Genomic DNA, 17,092 nt, shown 5'->3' on the forward strand with positions numbered 1-17,092 from the left:
CTGCGGGATCGGACTACCCGCAGTGCCGAGCTAGCTCAGCAATGGCAGCAGGCTGGTGTGAGTGCTTCTGCACGCACTGTGAGGCGGAGACTGCTTGAGCAAGGCCTGGTTTCAAGGAGGGCAGCAAAGAAGCCACTTCTCTCCAGAAAAAACATCAGGGACCGACTGATATTCTGCAAAAGGTACAGGGAGTGGACTGCTGAGGACTGGGGTAAAGTCATTTTCTCAGATGAATCCCCTTTTCGATTGTTTGGGACATCTGGAAAACAGCTTATTAGGAGAAGAAGAGGTGAGCGCTACCACCAGTCTTGTCTCATGCCAACTGTTAAGCATCCTGAAACGATTCATGTGTGGGGTTGCTTCTCAGCCAAGGGAATCGGCTCACTCACAGTCTTGCCTAAAAAAACAGCCATGAATAAAGAATGGTACCAGAATGTCCTCCAAGAGCAACTTCTCCCAACTGTCCAAGAGCAGTTTGGTGCCCAACAATGCCTTTTCCAGCATGATGGAGCATCTTGCCATAAAGTAAAGGTGATCACTAAATGGCTCATGGAACAAAACATAGAGATTTTGGGTCCATGGCCTGGACACTCCCCAGATCTTAATCCCATTGAGAACTTGTGGGCAATCATCAAGAGATGGGTGGACAAACAAAAACCAACAAATTCTGGCAAAATGCAAGCATTGCTTATGCAAGAATGGACAGCTATCAGTCAGGATTTGATCCAGAAGTTGATTGAGAGCATGCCAGGGAGAATTGCAGAGGTCCTGAAGAAGAAGTGTCAACACTGAAAATATTGACTTGCTGCATTAACTCATTCTAACTGTCAATATAACCTTTTGAACTCATAATATGATTGCAATTATATTTCTGTATGTGATGTAAACATCAGACAAACACAATTAAAAACCAGAGGGCAACAGATCATGTGAAAATATAATTTTGGTGTCATTCTCAAAACTTTTGGCCATGACTGTATATCTGGCCAGATGCTGGTCCCAACATGAAGTCAATGGGGAACAGAATCTGGTGCAAAAGGGTAGTAGCAAATCTTTCCTACTCACTGATTACTGGGGCGGCTGTCACATTTTCTTCTTACCAAGCAGGCAGGCTCATTAGGCTCATACATATTTACTGCATCCCTCACTCACTGGCATCTGTGATTGGTTGCAGTCAGATGTACCCCCACGCTGAGTGACAGCAGTCTGACTGCAATCAATCACAGCTACCGGTGGACGGGTTTGTATCGTACAGAAAAATAAATAAGTAATTTTAAAAAAAGCGTGCGGTCCCCACAATTTTGATACCCAGCCAGGATAAAGCATCACAGCTGAGGGCTGGTATTCTCAGACTGGGGAGACCCACATTATTGGGAGACCCCCCAGCCTAAAAATATCACCCAGCAGCCACCCGGAATTGTCGCATCCATTAGATGCGACAGTCCCGGGACTTTACCCGGCTCTTCTCAACTGCCCGGGTGTTGTGGCAATCGGGGTAATAAGGAGTTAATAACAGCCCATAACCCATTGTCCGCTGCGTTCACAAGCAAAGTATCGTGAGCTGCACGTGACATCACCGCTAGTTACAGACTTGGGCCGCTCGCGAGACTTGATGTGAGAACTCGGCGAGCATGGAAGTCCGTGATGAGAGCTGACATCAGGAGTACAGCGGACTTCATCACCGCAGGTCATGAACGTAGCTAACCTCCTGATGTTGGCACTTGTCATCCTCGCAGCTGCTTGCAGCTTCCGTGTGCCATTCGATCCTATGCAAAATACATTAAAAAGATGGTCTTTTTAATAGGTCTGCAAAAAAGAAGGAACTGACCAGGCAAACGGAACAGTTGTCTAAATGAGCCTTTAGTCTTTAACAAGTGAAATGCGGTTTTATTGGATTGAGATCAGGTGATTGACTTGGCCATTCAAGAATATTCCACTTCTTTGATTTACTAAACTCCTGGATTGCTTTAGCTTTATGTTTTGGGTCATTGTCCATCTTTATTATGAAACACCAATCAGTTTGGCTACATTTGTCTGGATTTGAGCACACAGTATGTCTCTGTAAACCCCAGAATTCATCAAGTTGCTTCTGTCCTTTGTCACATCATCAATAAACACTAGGGACCCAGTGCCACTCTGAGTCATGCATGCTCAAGCCATCACACTGTTTCCGTCGTGTTTTATAGATGATGTGGTATGCTTCGGTTCATGAGCTGTACCATGCCTTCGCCATACTTTTTTCTTTCCATCATTCTGGTAGAGGTTGATCTTGGTTTCATCCGTCCAAAGAATGTTCTTCCAGAACTGTGCTGTTTTTTTAATTTTTTTTTAGCAAAGTGCAGTCTAGCCTTCTTGTTCTTGAGGCTTATGTGTGGCTTGCTCTGTCCACTGAACCTTCTGTATTTTCTTTCATGCACTCTTCTCTTTATGGTAGATTTGGATATTGATACGCCTACATCCTGGAGAGTGTTGATCATTTAGTTGGATGTTGTGAAGGGGTTTCTCTTCATCATAGTAATCTTTCTGCGATCATCCACCACTGTTGTCTTCCGTGGGCGTCCAGGTCTTTTTGCATTGTTGAGGTCACCAGTGCTTTCTTTCTTTTTCAGGATGTACCAAACTGTAGATTTCGCCACTCCTAATATTGTATCAATTTCTCAGATCTTTTTCTTTTTTCATAGATGATGGATGGCTTGCTTCACCTGCATGGAGAGCTCATTTGACCGCATGTTTACTTCTCAGCAAAAACTTCATAATGCAAGCAACATGCCTCTAATCAACTCCAGACCTTTTACGTGCTTAATCGAGAATGAAATAACAAAGAAATTGCCCACACCTGTCCATGACACAGCCTGAGAGTCAATTGTCCAATTACTTTTGGGCCCTTTAAAACCAGGGTGGCACATGTAAAGGAGTTAAAACTTCTGAACCCTTCATTTTATTGTGGATACCCTCAAATGAAAGCTAAAGGTTAGGCCTTTATGTCCATTTCCATTTTATAACTATGACTTGAATATGTTTTAGCAAACAGGTAAAAAAACCTAAATTTGTGTCAATGTCCAAATATATATGGACCGAACTGTATATGTGTCCCTATGTACTGTGTAATGACAATGTCTGAGCATACAGGGACATGGTCTGATCTCCCTGGGCCAGGGAGAAAGCAAAAAATATTATACAGATAGCACAGCAGGAAGTGAGTCATGTTATTGCAGCATCAGGGGTGATCAGCTGACCCAATGCTACTATGGCAACACATTGGTACCCAGTGATCTCATCATGGGGCCGCCAATGACAGTTGGGAATGACGCAATCTTTGCCATCGCCATTTAAATTGTGCTGTCAGTATTTGACAGCACAATCTAAGGAATTAATGGATGTGGGTGGATCTCTGATCCACCTGCTCCTGTTAGCCTCACATGTCTGCTGATCAGATCAGCAGACATGTGCAGGGATTACCTCTGGATTGCTGCCATAGCAGACAGTAGCTGGAGGCAGGCGACCAAGAACGTACCAGTACATCCTTGGTCATAAAGGGGTTAAGCTTTTATAGACCCGCTTGTGTAAGTCCAGTCTTCGTTGTTTGATCATGTAGATAGATCCTCATCTGGTAACGACTTTATGATTCCTTTGGAAATGATGGGTCTTTGGGTTCCCCTGGTGACGATAATCAGTTTTCGGGTTCATCTTTTGATGGTATGCGGCCTTCCGATTCCTCTGGCAGTGGGCTTTGGGTTCCTCTGGGCTCATTGCGCTTTCAGATTATTCCCTTGCAGATGAAACAGGCCTGCTTTGTTGCATAAACACCCATTCCCCTGAAGTTCTTCATGCCAACTCAATCTTCCCTCTGCCGGCCCAGTCTTTTATATTTGGTAACTGTGCCCCAGTGGTCATCTGAAAAAGTGTTTCCTTCTAACTCTTAACTTGAGGAAACACACTCCTCACAGATTGGTTCCTTGTCCTTCTGCAGATGGCAATGTTGGGTAAACTAAGGGCATTTTAGCAATCAGGTAGGTTATCTGTGAGAGACCCAACTGGATGAGATGGGTTGATTTAATATGACCCCACCTTCTGTCACCTGGCATAATCTTCATTCGAAGTGTTTGGAGTAGAATAGACTCATTAGTTGACCAGACAGTCCCATTAAAATTAACAGCTTTTTTCTATTTAAATTTAACGTCTATGGGAACCATTAGGGATTTATGCTCCCTGTTAGTCATAGTGTTTGTAACATTTTTTTAGCTACCGCTTTTGCTATTAATAGTTTTTGTGCTCTGTTCATGAAATTTGAGATTTAAAAATATACTGCAAAATAAAAAAACTACATCTTAGACAATTTGAACGTTAATATTGAAGTATTATTCAGAGTCTCATAATTGTCTTTATAACATTGGTTAAGGTATATTTCTCCCATCTATTCCTGCAGCTTGATAACCCTAATTTTACATTATGTTGACCCTTTCCTTACTAGGGATGCCACAGTTATAGATTGGTAGACTAGGCTTTCCTAGACAGACACAAAACATTTTTGCTTTGAGATCTAATAGTGAGATTTTTGGTAGAGAAGAGTCAAAAATTTAAAGCCTTATTTAGAATTTGTGTTCCAAGCTTGGACCTGACTGGTGTGACTATGATCATGTCCACAAATTTACATATGGTAGGCCTCATTTTGTGACAAAATGAATATTTGTTAATCTTTAAAACAAAAATTTGGACATTTATGTTAACATTTAAGTAATAAAAGTTGGACAACTATTAGGTATATTTCGCTGCTGAGGATTCAAAGTATTCTGATCTTAATGCATCGTAAGTATCCAATTTAATAGATTTATCATGTATTATGAATTAAACATTTTACACTAATGAAGACTTTCCTTTCCTTTACTTAATATATAAAAGTTTTGTATGGTGAAAACACTACAAGGTCTAACCCTCTATTTTAAGAACTGTGGTAGCATTTTTGGGGGTTTGTTTTGTAGACTCTAAAGGTACCGTCACACATATCGAGATCGCTAGAGAGATCGCAGCTGAGTCACGGTTTCCGTGACACAGTAGCGATCCCGTTAGCGATCTTGTTATGTGTGACATCTACCAGCGATCAGGCCCCTGCTGTGAGATCTCTAGTCGTTGCAGAATGGTCCAGGCCATTTTCTTCAAAGGCGATGTCCTGCTGGGCAGGACACATCGCTGTGTTTGACACTTTGTGACAGGGTCACAGTGACTGCTGAGATCGTTATACAGGTCGCTACTGCGACCTGTATTGTTCCTGCATCGCTGGTAAGATCTGACTGTGTGACATCTCACCTGTGACCTCCCAGCGACTTACCTGCGATCCCTATCAGGGCGCATCGTTTTCGGGATCGCTGGTAAGTCGTTGTGTGTGACTGGGCATTTAGTGTTGAGGCTCATTAAAACTAAATATATATGAACAAGCCGCTAAGGTTAGATAAGGCAGTAGTTTAAAGTGGAGCGGAGATAGGTATTTGATAAACAAAGACATCTTGCAGGAATACAGGGGAGATACAAGCTGAGATATAAGATGGAGCAGCGTTAATGGCCTTGATCTTAAGGAAGATTTAGAGGAGGCTTTAATGCAATTTGCTTTTTACTAGGAATGTATTGTTTGAAGCTTCATGCATGACCTTATGAATTTCATCATTGTTTTCAGATCCATTACGGTATTATGTATGTGAATTTAATAATGAATGTCACATGTCAAAGTAAAGCCGTTAAAAGTTATAAATTGAGGTTACATTTCAGAATTGTTTTTCCTATTTTCCTATATAACATATTTTCCTATATAACATTGTCCAATAAAATATTTAAAGAGGACTTTTCACCAGTTCAGCACATACTTACTGCAGAACTGCAGAACTGAATCAAACATATTTCATTATTTTTCAAGTTTTTCTGTTACAGTTCAACTTGGCATTACAAGAGATTGGTCTCCTTAGGTTAGTACTCCTTTCTTGCATGAGGTGGAACAAACATCAGAAAGCAGCACTATGCAAGGGCGAAAAGTGCACACCCTCATCTCCTCACTGATGTCTGTAATTAATTTGAAGAGATACAACACAGCTGAGTTATGTATAATTACAAACTCTTCCAGATCTCATTTCATGGCAGTCAGTGTGGGAGTAGGATCAGAGCTGACAGCACTGTGAGATGAGATCTGGAACGTTTTAAAAAGATACATGTCTCAGTTCAGCTGTATCTCTACACATTAGTTGCAGAGTTAGGTTTCATTACAAACCCTTACAGATCTCATCTAACATTGCTGTTAGCTCTCACCCTGCCTAATGCTGACTACTGTGAGATGAGATCTGGAAGATTTTGTAATGCTTAGTGATGGGCGGACTCACAGGTACCTGGGATCAGCGGGTCTAACTGGGTTTAAAAAACAACCCGGTTCCAGCCCATAATTGATCCCGAATATCTGGACAAAAGCTGATCCCTATATAAGTCTATGATGACCAGAATCTGGTGCTTACCGGGATAGGGGGATTGATGCAAGCATGCTATACTTACCGGTCTCCGGCACGGCTGTAACTGCTTCAGGGGCCGCTTATTCTATTCTACTTGTGGGGCCACTCATTTACCTTCATACATATTCACTGCTTCCCCCGCAAACCGGCAGTCCTAGCATCTGTGATTGGTTGCAATCAAATGTGCCCCCACGCTGTGTGACAGCATGTCTGACTGCTTGCAATCACTGGTGCTGTGTGTGTATATTGGGGTCCCCAAATTATGATACCCCGCACAGATAAAGCATACGGCTACAGGCTGCAGCCCCCAGCCATGCACGTTATCTTGGCTGGGTATCAAAATATAAGCATCTATATGCGGCTTTTTTTTTTTAAATAAATAAATAATTTTAAAAACGGCATGCAGTCCCCCTCAATTTTGTTACACAGCCATAATAAAGCCTGATAGCTGGGGACTGGTATTCTTAGGCTGGGGAGCCCCAGACTTATTGGACTCCCAGCCTAAAAATAAGAGCCTGCAGCCTCCCAGAGTTATTGCATCCATTAGATGCGAAAATCCCAGAACTTTACCCAGCTACCTGGCTCTTCCTGATTGTCAATTGGGCAATTGGGGTATTAAGGGGTTAATAGAAGCTCACAGCTGCCGCTAATCCCTAGATTAGTAATTGGGAGGTGCCTATGAAACCCCCCATTACTAATTTATAAGTGAAAAGAAATAAACACAAACAATGAAAAAAACCTATATTTGATATAAAACACAAAAAAAACACCCTCTTTCACCCTTTTATTAACCCCCAAAACACTGAGGTCTGACATAATTCATATGAGGTCCCTCTACATTTCCAGCTCTACTACATCTGATCATAGAACATGACCGCCCGCTGTGAGCTTCAGGCAGAGAATTGCCACACGTTGAGCAATGACGTCACTCAGGTTACTTGCAGTCACAGGTGGAAGACTGTGGGAACCTCCATCTGTGACCGCAATTAACTTGAGTGACATCACTGCTCATCGTGCAGCTAAGTCTCTGCCTGAACCTCACAGTGGGCAGTCAGTGGTTCTGGAGCTGCATTCATGTACCAATGATGGTTCTGGCACTATATTCATGTACTGATCATAGTTCTTGCACCCCATACAAGTGCTGACGATGATCCTGATCTGGTACACATGTAGCAATCTGTTATGTGCTTCATAGCTATGTTAAAACGTAAAAATTCTCAAAGCTTAGAGATTTAGGATTATGAGAAGTAGATGGTGATTTTCTGCTGCAAAACTCAGTTTAAGTTAATGTGTGTTCAAACTGATTTTTTAGGAGCAGAAACTTTCCAAATCCTCCTCAAATACGAAAAACTTGGTTCTGGGGATGTACTAATGTACTAATGGTGGTTCCGGTGATCTATTCATGGAAGTACCCCTTTAAAAATTTTTGTGGCCCTTGAGATTGGTTCAGTATGGTAATGCGGCTCTTGAAGCAAAAAATGTTGTGCACCCCTGTAATATGGGTAAAGATTCCAAACATATTAGACTGGTAGGATTGGCTGAAAGTCTAATGGGTTTTGGGGCCTCACATGTCTCTCCTGACTGATGATATCAGGCGACAGAAAGATCCAGCCTGTTAGTTTTTCAAACTTTTGTTTTCTAGAGATAAGCTACAGAAAAGTATAGCAACACCTCTATCATTGAGAATACAGAAACGCCAGGTCAACTAATTATTCATGTGTATGGTGGATTCTGAGGAGAGAGAAAGCTGTCAGATCAAGGATTGGTTGGCCAGCAGCTATCAAATGTATATGGTGGCAAAATTGTTTGAGTGGAAGTTGACTGAACATTGATATTAGGTTTGCTTTAAAAGAAAAAAATGTGCCTGGACTTGGAGAGCTGCTCCTGAGAAGAGCCAGGAGCTTCAAAATGTAATGGATAGGAAGTACATAGCACATTAAATAAGCACACAGAATGCAAAAAGATAATAAATCTCAACTTCTACACATTTATATTGATATTTTTCCAAAAAGTAAATCAGTAAATTTGTACCTATTGGCAAATTCGTTCCATCCATCACATATCAGTGAAGCTATTCCAAGAGGCCAATTTGTAAGGGCCAGATGGATATGCACCAATCATGGTATATTTGATCATCAGGCCAGGGAATTGAAATCCAGATTTTCAAGGAGAGGATACAGGGCTTGTCTTATTGTCTTATTGAACAGGAACATTGTGATGCCAGATGTTTAGAGAGCAGATCTCTACTTAGATTAGTCATTAAATCTGAACCACAACGTGAAATTGTCAGGTATATCTCTAGATATATTAAACAATGGCCATTGACGAAACAAATATTCCAAAAGCATTGGTCTATTTTGGGAACTGACAAACAAATTTCTTCCATTTTACGAAACTAATTGGTAATGAATCCAAGATGTAGCCCAAATTTGAGGGCCATGTTAGTTAGCATCTGTTACATACCACTGTAGCGCCCCTGACTGCGTCAGGGTGCTACAGGGAACTGCATCCTGTACCCCAGGGTGCAGGGCCTACCCCCCATGGTTCCAGGTTCTCATCAACAGTGTCACTGACATACGCCTTACAAATCCCAACCACACCTCACACCAGGGCTGGACAGACACACCGGTGGGTTGGTCAAGTTGAAGCAAGTGAGAGGAAGTTGAGTGGTAGCCCTCAGAGAGTGAGAAGCAGGGGAGTTGGAGCTCCCATGGAGGCGACATGTTGGGCTGCAAACAGTGGTCCGGGACCACAGGAGTCGGGGAGCGGTATTAGGAAAACTGGAGAGGAGTGTAACAGACACAGTCTAGGAGGACTGTTGGTGTGACGCCCTGGACTAGTCAGGTCGTCCCAGGTAGTCCCATGCACACACACCTCCTCCCTGGAAAGGTGACAGCAGCCAACCAGGAAACCCTTGTCACCACCCTCCAGGTTTGATGTCCACACCAGGGGGTGGAGCAAGGCGGTTGGCTTTGCCCACCGAGGACTTCACAGGCATGGAGGCGGGAAAGACACAAGTTCTAGTTCTAGTGCACAAGTAGATGAGTCTTGACAGTGAAGGAGAGAGGTTGAGTTCAAGGGCAGACCTGTGACCAGGCCTCCCAATAGTCTACTTGGGTGGCTGGGTCGGAGCCCAGTCACCTCTGGCAAGGAGGCAGACAGTGGTGGCCGCCTGCAGGAGCTGGGATTACAGCCGGTGGAACCGTAGGGACCGGTGTCGGGCGGTGGCTCGCCGGTACCGAACCGGGGAACCGATTGGAAACCGGAGCACAAGGAGGGGTACTCAGACCCTGTACAAAGCCCCAAACCAACAGGGCAGAGTCAAATCAACTGATTGAGGACTGGACTTAAGGACCTATCCCACACAAGACCTGTTAGAAGACAACAGCCCAACCATACAGGGTAAAGCCACCGCCAAGGCATAGAGACCCAAAGGGCCAGCATTTGCGGGCAAACAGGGCTCTTCCAACAACCAGCAAGCCAGGGAGCGGACTACCGTTGCTTAGGCATAGGAGTCAAACATTCATATAGAGAGGTGCAGGAGAAAGGCTTAAACCACCATCCCGTTCAGGGAGAGGCTGCAGCCGGCTGCGAGCCCCGTTCATCATCCCGTTTGGTTTACCAGAGACTCCAGTGTATTGTGTCATAGTGAGTACACCAGTGCCTTTGGGCCGCGCACCGCACAGCACCGCACCAGCAACCGCCCACATCCGCTCCCACGCCTCCGCACCTCCCTCGGGCCCCCGGGACCATCACTCCCCTACCCACGGAGGGGTCAACACCAAGCTGCGCAACACCGTCACCGGGAGGCCTAGTTAACGGCAGCGGTGGTGTCCATCTATTCACCACAACCCGTGGGTGGCGTCACGAACTTACACCCCCACCAAGCCACCGCGGCCCCGGCCGTGGAACTTCCCCACCAAAGTCCCTGCGTGTAGCGCCAACCCCCTTGCAGAGCGTCCTGACCCCCAGGTCCGTGAGGAGCTCGAGCCACCTACCGTACGAGCACGGATCCGAGCGGCTCGGCGGTCGCACCTGAGCCCACGGGGCGGTACACATCGACTCTTCTGGCGTCTGCGAACAGGATAGAACCGTCCACTTACCTGTAGAAGTGCGCCTTGAAATTGTTGTTAGCGGTGTCCCGCTGAAAAATTGGAGAATCCACCATCTTAGGCGCGAAAAGTTCCCCCCCGAGCCGTCTTCCCCAAGCAGAAAGGGTGCGAAAAGCGAAGCCCCGCCCCCCGAGAGCAGAGCGGTGCAAAAAGCAAGTAAAGTGCCCGGAAAAGACCATGGGGGAACGGATAGAAAGATGTCAGCGTTCCCGGACGGGAGCGGAGGGGTGCCCGCTGCTGGAGCGGCGGGGCTCGGAAGAAGCAGAGGCGGGGTAGCCTTCGAGGACTGCGGCCTGGGCGAGCTTCCCTCTGGAACCGCTGCTTGGTTGGAGCGGGAGCTGGGTTGGTTCTGTATGAAGGCGAGGGCGCAGAGTCTGCAGCAGCTGCTCGATTGGAAGGCGGAGGTCCGCAGGATAGTTGCCATAGTTTGGGCCCGTGAGCAGGGGGCCGCCGCCGCAGTGCATAGCCGAGATCAAGCCACGCAGACTCCCGAGTCAACCTTTATTAGTTGGGAGCCGGGACCCGGTAGCACCGCAGCAAGTGGGCCAGAGGTGGTGCAACTCATGGAGGAAGAGGTGCCGAGAGCGCTGCCCCCGCCGCCGTTCCCAATAACGGCCTACAGCCCCGGAACCTACTGCACCTGGATGGGGAACCCGGTTGATCGTCAGACCGTCGGTCGGTCCGGTCCCCTGCGGTGGTAGCCGCACTCTAAATTAACCCCTGAAGTTTTACATTTCAGCGTTTTAAAAGTTAAAGTTTTTAAGGACCCGCTCTTGCAGTACCCGTGTTCCTTTGTTGAATGTCCATGAGTTCCCCGTGGGACGCCATGCGGTACGCTGGGTTGAAGGAGCCAGACCCTGCCCGACTTGTTGAATGCCGCCGGGGTCGGAGCCTCGGTGGGCGCCCTCAGGGGTCGGAGCCCCTGGTGGAGGACGGCAGGGAGTTAGAGGAGCAAGGACAGTTCTACAAGTAGAGCCTGGCTACCGTACCCGCACCGCAGGCAGTGAAGACGGGGTCTTTATGGACAGTGACGAGAAGGAATTGACCGCACTCCAACCGCTGTGTAGGAATTCTCATTTAATCATCAGTGCAAGTAAAAGGCTGGACGCAGCCGGTGAGCAGGCTCCTGCAAGAGGACGACGGCCATTTCGCCTATCAATCAGGCTTCCACTGGTCCACCCTGGACGTGGGGCCTCTGAAAAGACAGGCAGTTGTGAAACCTGCACCCATCCCGTTGGATAACACCTGGGCCCGTTCTTGGACTGGGGAAAAGGGGTGCTGCCCACTTCTTAGGGGCAGCATCAAGTTTCAGGTTGTTTGGGTGGGGGATTGAAGGACCCTGTCCCGTTTCCCGTATTAATAAAAATGTACCGCGGGGCGGTACATTGGCAACAGAAAGCCCAGCCACCTTACCGGTACCAAGCACGACGGGGTACAGGACCCTAGGTTGGGGAGTAGCTTCAAGCAACCTAATAATTAACCTGTAGAGGATAGTGTCTTTATGAACTTTCCCCAAGAACTCAGAGATTGGAGGCGTCAGCACAACGCGGGGGATAGGGTTCTCCAAAACACATAACCCACTGAAATCCCAAGTGCCAACCACCAAGAGCACGGCTACCACACACACGGGTAGCGGGTGAAGTGACACTGGTGGGAGCAGGACCTAGACGGGTTCCCCCGTAGAGAATGCGGTGCCTAGAGACTTTGGTTTACCATCTGTGTGAGTGTCTGATTAATCCAGCTGATCCAACACCACGACTACCGCGGTGAGTAACCTAACCCATGCACCCTGCTTACCAAGGCCAAACAAGCTACCCATTCACCAAATCCCCACTATCCAGGGCCTCCCCTACCTGCGGAGGGACTGACATCTGGCTGCCCCACACCATCTGCCCCGGTACTTCCATCGGCAGCGGCGGTACTCCCCTTTACCACAACCCGCAGGTGGCGTCACCAACATTCATCCCCTATATATCCTGTATATCCCCTTACATTTGAAGTGGCCGCAAGCCTCCGGGTCCGGAGACCCTCAAGCCACAGCAACCCCGGATACGAGCAGTTCGACTGTTGCTGGGGCGTCACACCACCATCTTCCAAAGAACATTTTCTGGGCTCTAAGGGACTCGTTTCTTAATTCTATCAGTACTAAATCATATACAATTGTTCATTTTTTTAACCGTAGGACTACGATTGAGATCTAGCACACATACTACTTCTGTGGCAAGATATATAATGGGCATGACATCCCGTGAGCTTAAAGTGAGCATGATGGAGCACATTTGTGATATTAAGGTGTTATTGAGGACTGATGAACGCAGTCTGCAGTTGCTCTAAGGTAAATATTTGGCTAGACATTTCCATGATTTCCATGGAGGCAACTTGAGATTGCTAAGGGTTAGAAGTATTGACAGAGTTTATGTTGGTAATTGAGGGGGTGATGTAAGTACTCAATTACTGAGTAAGGAAACCAAATGGATAACGACACTTGGTACAATGTCAGCTAAAAGATTTAATGAAGCTGTGAATTTTGCATCTTTGTTGTAAAATTTGGGGTGTATTTTTTACTTATTTTTTTTTTATTAATTATTTTTATTTATTTACATCTTCCTAATAAAAACTTAACATGATTTAGTTAGAATTTAGACTGATGAAGCTTTGAGTTCATTTGTGTAATCATATAATTATTTTATAACAGTTTTTTTCTCCAGAATTTAGAGAGTACTTGTACGGACAATAAAGACATTAAAGGGTAACACATAATTCAACAGATACCAAAAGGAGCTTAGAATCTATGAGGAAATAGGGGAGACACAAAAGGTAAATGGTAAAAAAAATGCTTGTCATGTATGATACAGCCAGCATGCTATTAAGTGCATGGAGGATATGTAAACAGATGCTATGGAGGACCAGATTTGAAGGAAAATGTTGTAAGGGCAAAATGGGAAAGGTTAGATGAGTGAAGGGAGACGATAGGCCATTCTAAAAACATGTGATTTTAGGGCACACTTAAAACTGGGTATTGGAAAGTAATTGAATTATCCTTGGTAGTGCAATCTATAAAGTTGGGACAGCTTACGAGAAGTCTTAAAGACGGGAGTGGGAAGTTCAGATTATTGAGAATGTTAGTCTTTGGTTATTTGCGAAACAGAGGGCATGGGTAAGGTGAATAACAGGAATGAGGGAGGAGATATATGGTAGTGCAGAACTGTGGAACACTTTATTTGTGATAGTGATAAGTTTATATTGGACTCTGTATCGATGGGTAACCAGTGCAATGACTGGCACAGGGTGGAGGCATCAGTGTAGCAGTTGGAGAGGAATATGATCCTGGCTGCTGTATCACAATGGATTGGAGAGGGAAGAGCTTAGTAAGAGGTTAGTAGAGAGTTATAATAGCGCAGATGGGAATGGATAAGAGCAACAGTAAGAGATATAGCAGAATGAAGGGTTAGAAAAGGTCACATTTTAGAGATGTTTTTGAGGTTTAGGTGATATGAGCAAATGAGTAATTGGATTTATTGAGTGAAGATCTGAGTAAAATATAACTAAAAAAAGCAGGCATGCAGCTTTGGAGTTATGGTAGAACTGTGGCGCCATGGACTAGCCAGGTCGTCACAGGTAACACACAAACACCCCCACCCCCACCAGACAGTAACATTAGCCAAACACGAAATCCTTGTTGCCTCCCTCCAGGGTCTGATGTCCACACCAGGTGGGGCGGAGCCAAGCGGTTGGTCCCACCCACCGAGGAGTTCACATGCCTGGAGGCGGGAAAAGTGACAGTTGAGTTCAGGAGTTCAGTGGAGGAGGTTGAAGTGAAGAGTGTCTGGGTTTGGGGCCCAGGCACTGACAACAAGGTTGGCAGCCGGTGGTGGCCATCTGCAGGAGTGGTGAATCGACACGAAACCGTAGGACCGGGGACAGGCATTGGCCCGCCGGTACCGACCGGGGAGCGTAGTGAAGCCAGCACACACAGGCAGGGCCATCGGACCCCGACTAGGCTTGGAGTCGCCATCAACAGTCAAATCCGAGTGTGACAGGAACCCCAGGGGTTTCCTAACAGCCAAATACCCGTTAGAAGGCAACCGCCCACACCGTGAGGGTATACAGCTACCGCCTAAGGCTAGAGACCCAAGGGCCAGCGCTTGCAGGCAAACGGGCTCCTCCGGCATCCATACACCGGGGAGCGGACTACCGTTGGGGATCCACCGTAGTCAAACAAGTACACAAAGGTGCAGGAAAAGACAGCCGCCATCACCTGTCCAGGGAGAGACACTGCAGCCGGCTGCGGGACCCGTCCATCCAGCTGTTTGGTTTACCGAGAACTTTGTGCATCTCTTACTGAGTGAGTACACCCGTGCCATCCGGCACCGCGCCGCGCTGTCCCTGCAACCCTGCACCTCACCTACCCTGCCTCCCTGTCACACCACCGGGCCCCGGGACCACCGACCCCTACCCACGGAGGGGGAAAACAACATCCCAGCTGCTCCCTACCATCGCTCCCGGGATCCCCGTCAGCAGCAGCGGTGGTGCCTATCTTCACCACAACCTGTGGGTGGCGTCCCAGACTAAATCCCCCAAACGAACCACCCCTTTCACTCACAGGCGAGGAGCGCCACTCGAGTCTCCAGATCTGGCCCACCGCTCGAGCCACCAAGCAGCAGCAGCCGCAGCAGCACCGGACCCGAGCGTTAGCGAGCGCGGCAGCGGCGTCCTCCCCGCCAGCGACAGAACCACACTCTGAAATGGCAATATTGAGTTTAGGAAGGCTATTAGAGAGAGGAAACACAAATAGTTCCGTTATTGACTGACTCAGTTTTAGGCTTCTGCCACACTCACGTGTAAAAAACGTACGTGTGCTGTAGTCCATTTTTTGTGTCCGTGTTCCGTATTTTCTGTCCGTTTTTCACCTCCGTGTAGTGTCCGTATGGATATCGTGTGTGATACGTGTGTACGTGTGTGCGTTTTCCTGTGCGTGACATACGTCAGTGTGTGTTCCGTGTGCAGTCCGTTTTTTAGTGCGTGTTTCACATGTTTCAGACATTGAGATAATGGTGATCAGTTGGAATTAAATGACACATAGGTGTATGTGATTAGGACATAAATATAAGTTACCTATAAACTGTTTCCTGCTTGTATTCTGCCTTGGAGCACCTATGTGTTTTGTCAAATTTTTAGCAATGCCATTATCCACGGAGGCCTTAGTGTTTTTATGTTGGATTATATCTCGTCGTTTTGGCGTTAGACGTCACATGTTGCGATATGATAATGTAAGAAGAAACAGATTGTGGGTGCATCCACTAATCATGATGCGGCCTATGCATGGTCATTTCCATACTTTATTTTTTGAGTTACGGAATTTCCCAGATAAGTTTTTTTCATACTGCCGTTTGTCAGTTGAGAGTTTTGATTACTTACTAAATATTTTACGACCTCATTTGCAACATCAGGACACTTGGATGCGGCTTTCCATTTCCCCTGAGGAGAGATTTATGGTGACTCTGAGGTATTTGTTGTTTTTTCATTCTTTTTCAAATGTGTTATGTTTCACATTGAAATGTCTAATTGATATTTCTTGATCTCATCTCAGTTTTTTATCAATGTTTGTGTTTTGTTTTGTTTGGTTTTCTTTAAAAAACATATTGCTAATTGAAAATCATTGTTTGTCTTGTGTTCATAGATTCTTGGCGACTGGTCAATCTTTTAGTGCTTTACATTTTGATTTTTTGTTGGGGAGATCAACCATTGCCGTTATAGTACGTCACACATGCGACATGATATGGCAACATTTAAAAGACCAAATGATGCCTCAGCCAAACAGAGAAGATTGGTTGAAAATCTCTAAGGGCTTCAAGGACTCTGTGGACTTTCCTAACTGCATAGGAGCTTTGGATGGCAAGCATTTCAGAGTTAAAAAACCACCAAACTCTGGTTCACGTTATTTCAATTTTCATAAGTTTTTTTCGCTTGTTATTTTGGCATTGGTTGACACAGAATACCGTTTTATTTATGCTGACATTGGGGCCTATGGTAGTGCCTCAGATGCCCGTATTTTCCGTTCTTCAAGATTAGCCCAACGCCTGCAAGAAAATTCATTATTGATCCCACCCCCAGTTGCCCTACCTGGTACATCTGGACCGTTGGCACCATATGTGATGGTAGCAGATGCAGGATTTGCATTATCAAAACATGTTATGCGACCATATCCAAGGAGATCAATTGATGACAGGAAACAGTACTTTAATAATCGGCTAACTAAAGCAAGACGTTATGTGGAGTGTGCATTTGGTATTTTAGCTAACAAATGGCGCATTTATCACACAACTATTCAGTTGCAGCCAAACTCTGTCAAATCTGTCATCAAGGCTACCATAGTGCTTCACAATTTCTGTCGGATACATGAAGGAGGAACTTATGTTGATGATGAATCTGAGATAAACCATGTTGTTAATCCAACAGGTGAACCTATGTCTCATAATTCCGTGACATCTGGCT

This window comes from Anomaloglossus baeobatrachus, chromosome 4 (genome assembly GCF_048569485.1).
Source record: "Anomaloglossus baeobatrachus isolate aAnoBae1 chromosome 4, aAnoBae1.hap1, whole genome shotgun sequence".
NCBI lineage: Eukaryota > Metazoa > Chordata > Amphibia > Anura > Aromobatidae > Anomaloglossus > Anomaloglossus baeobatrachus.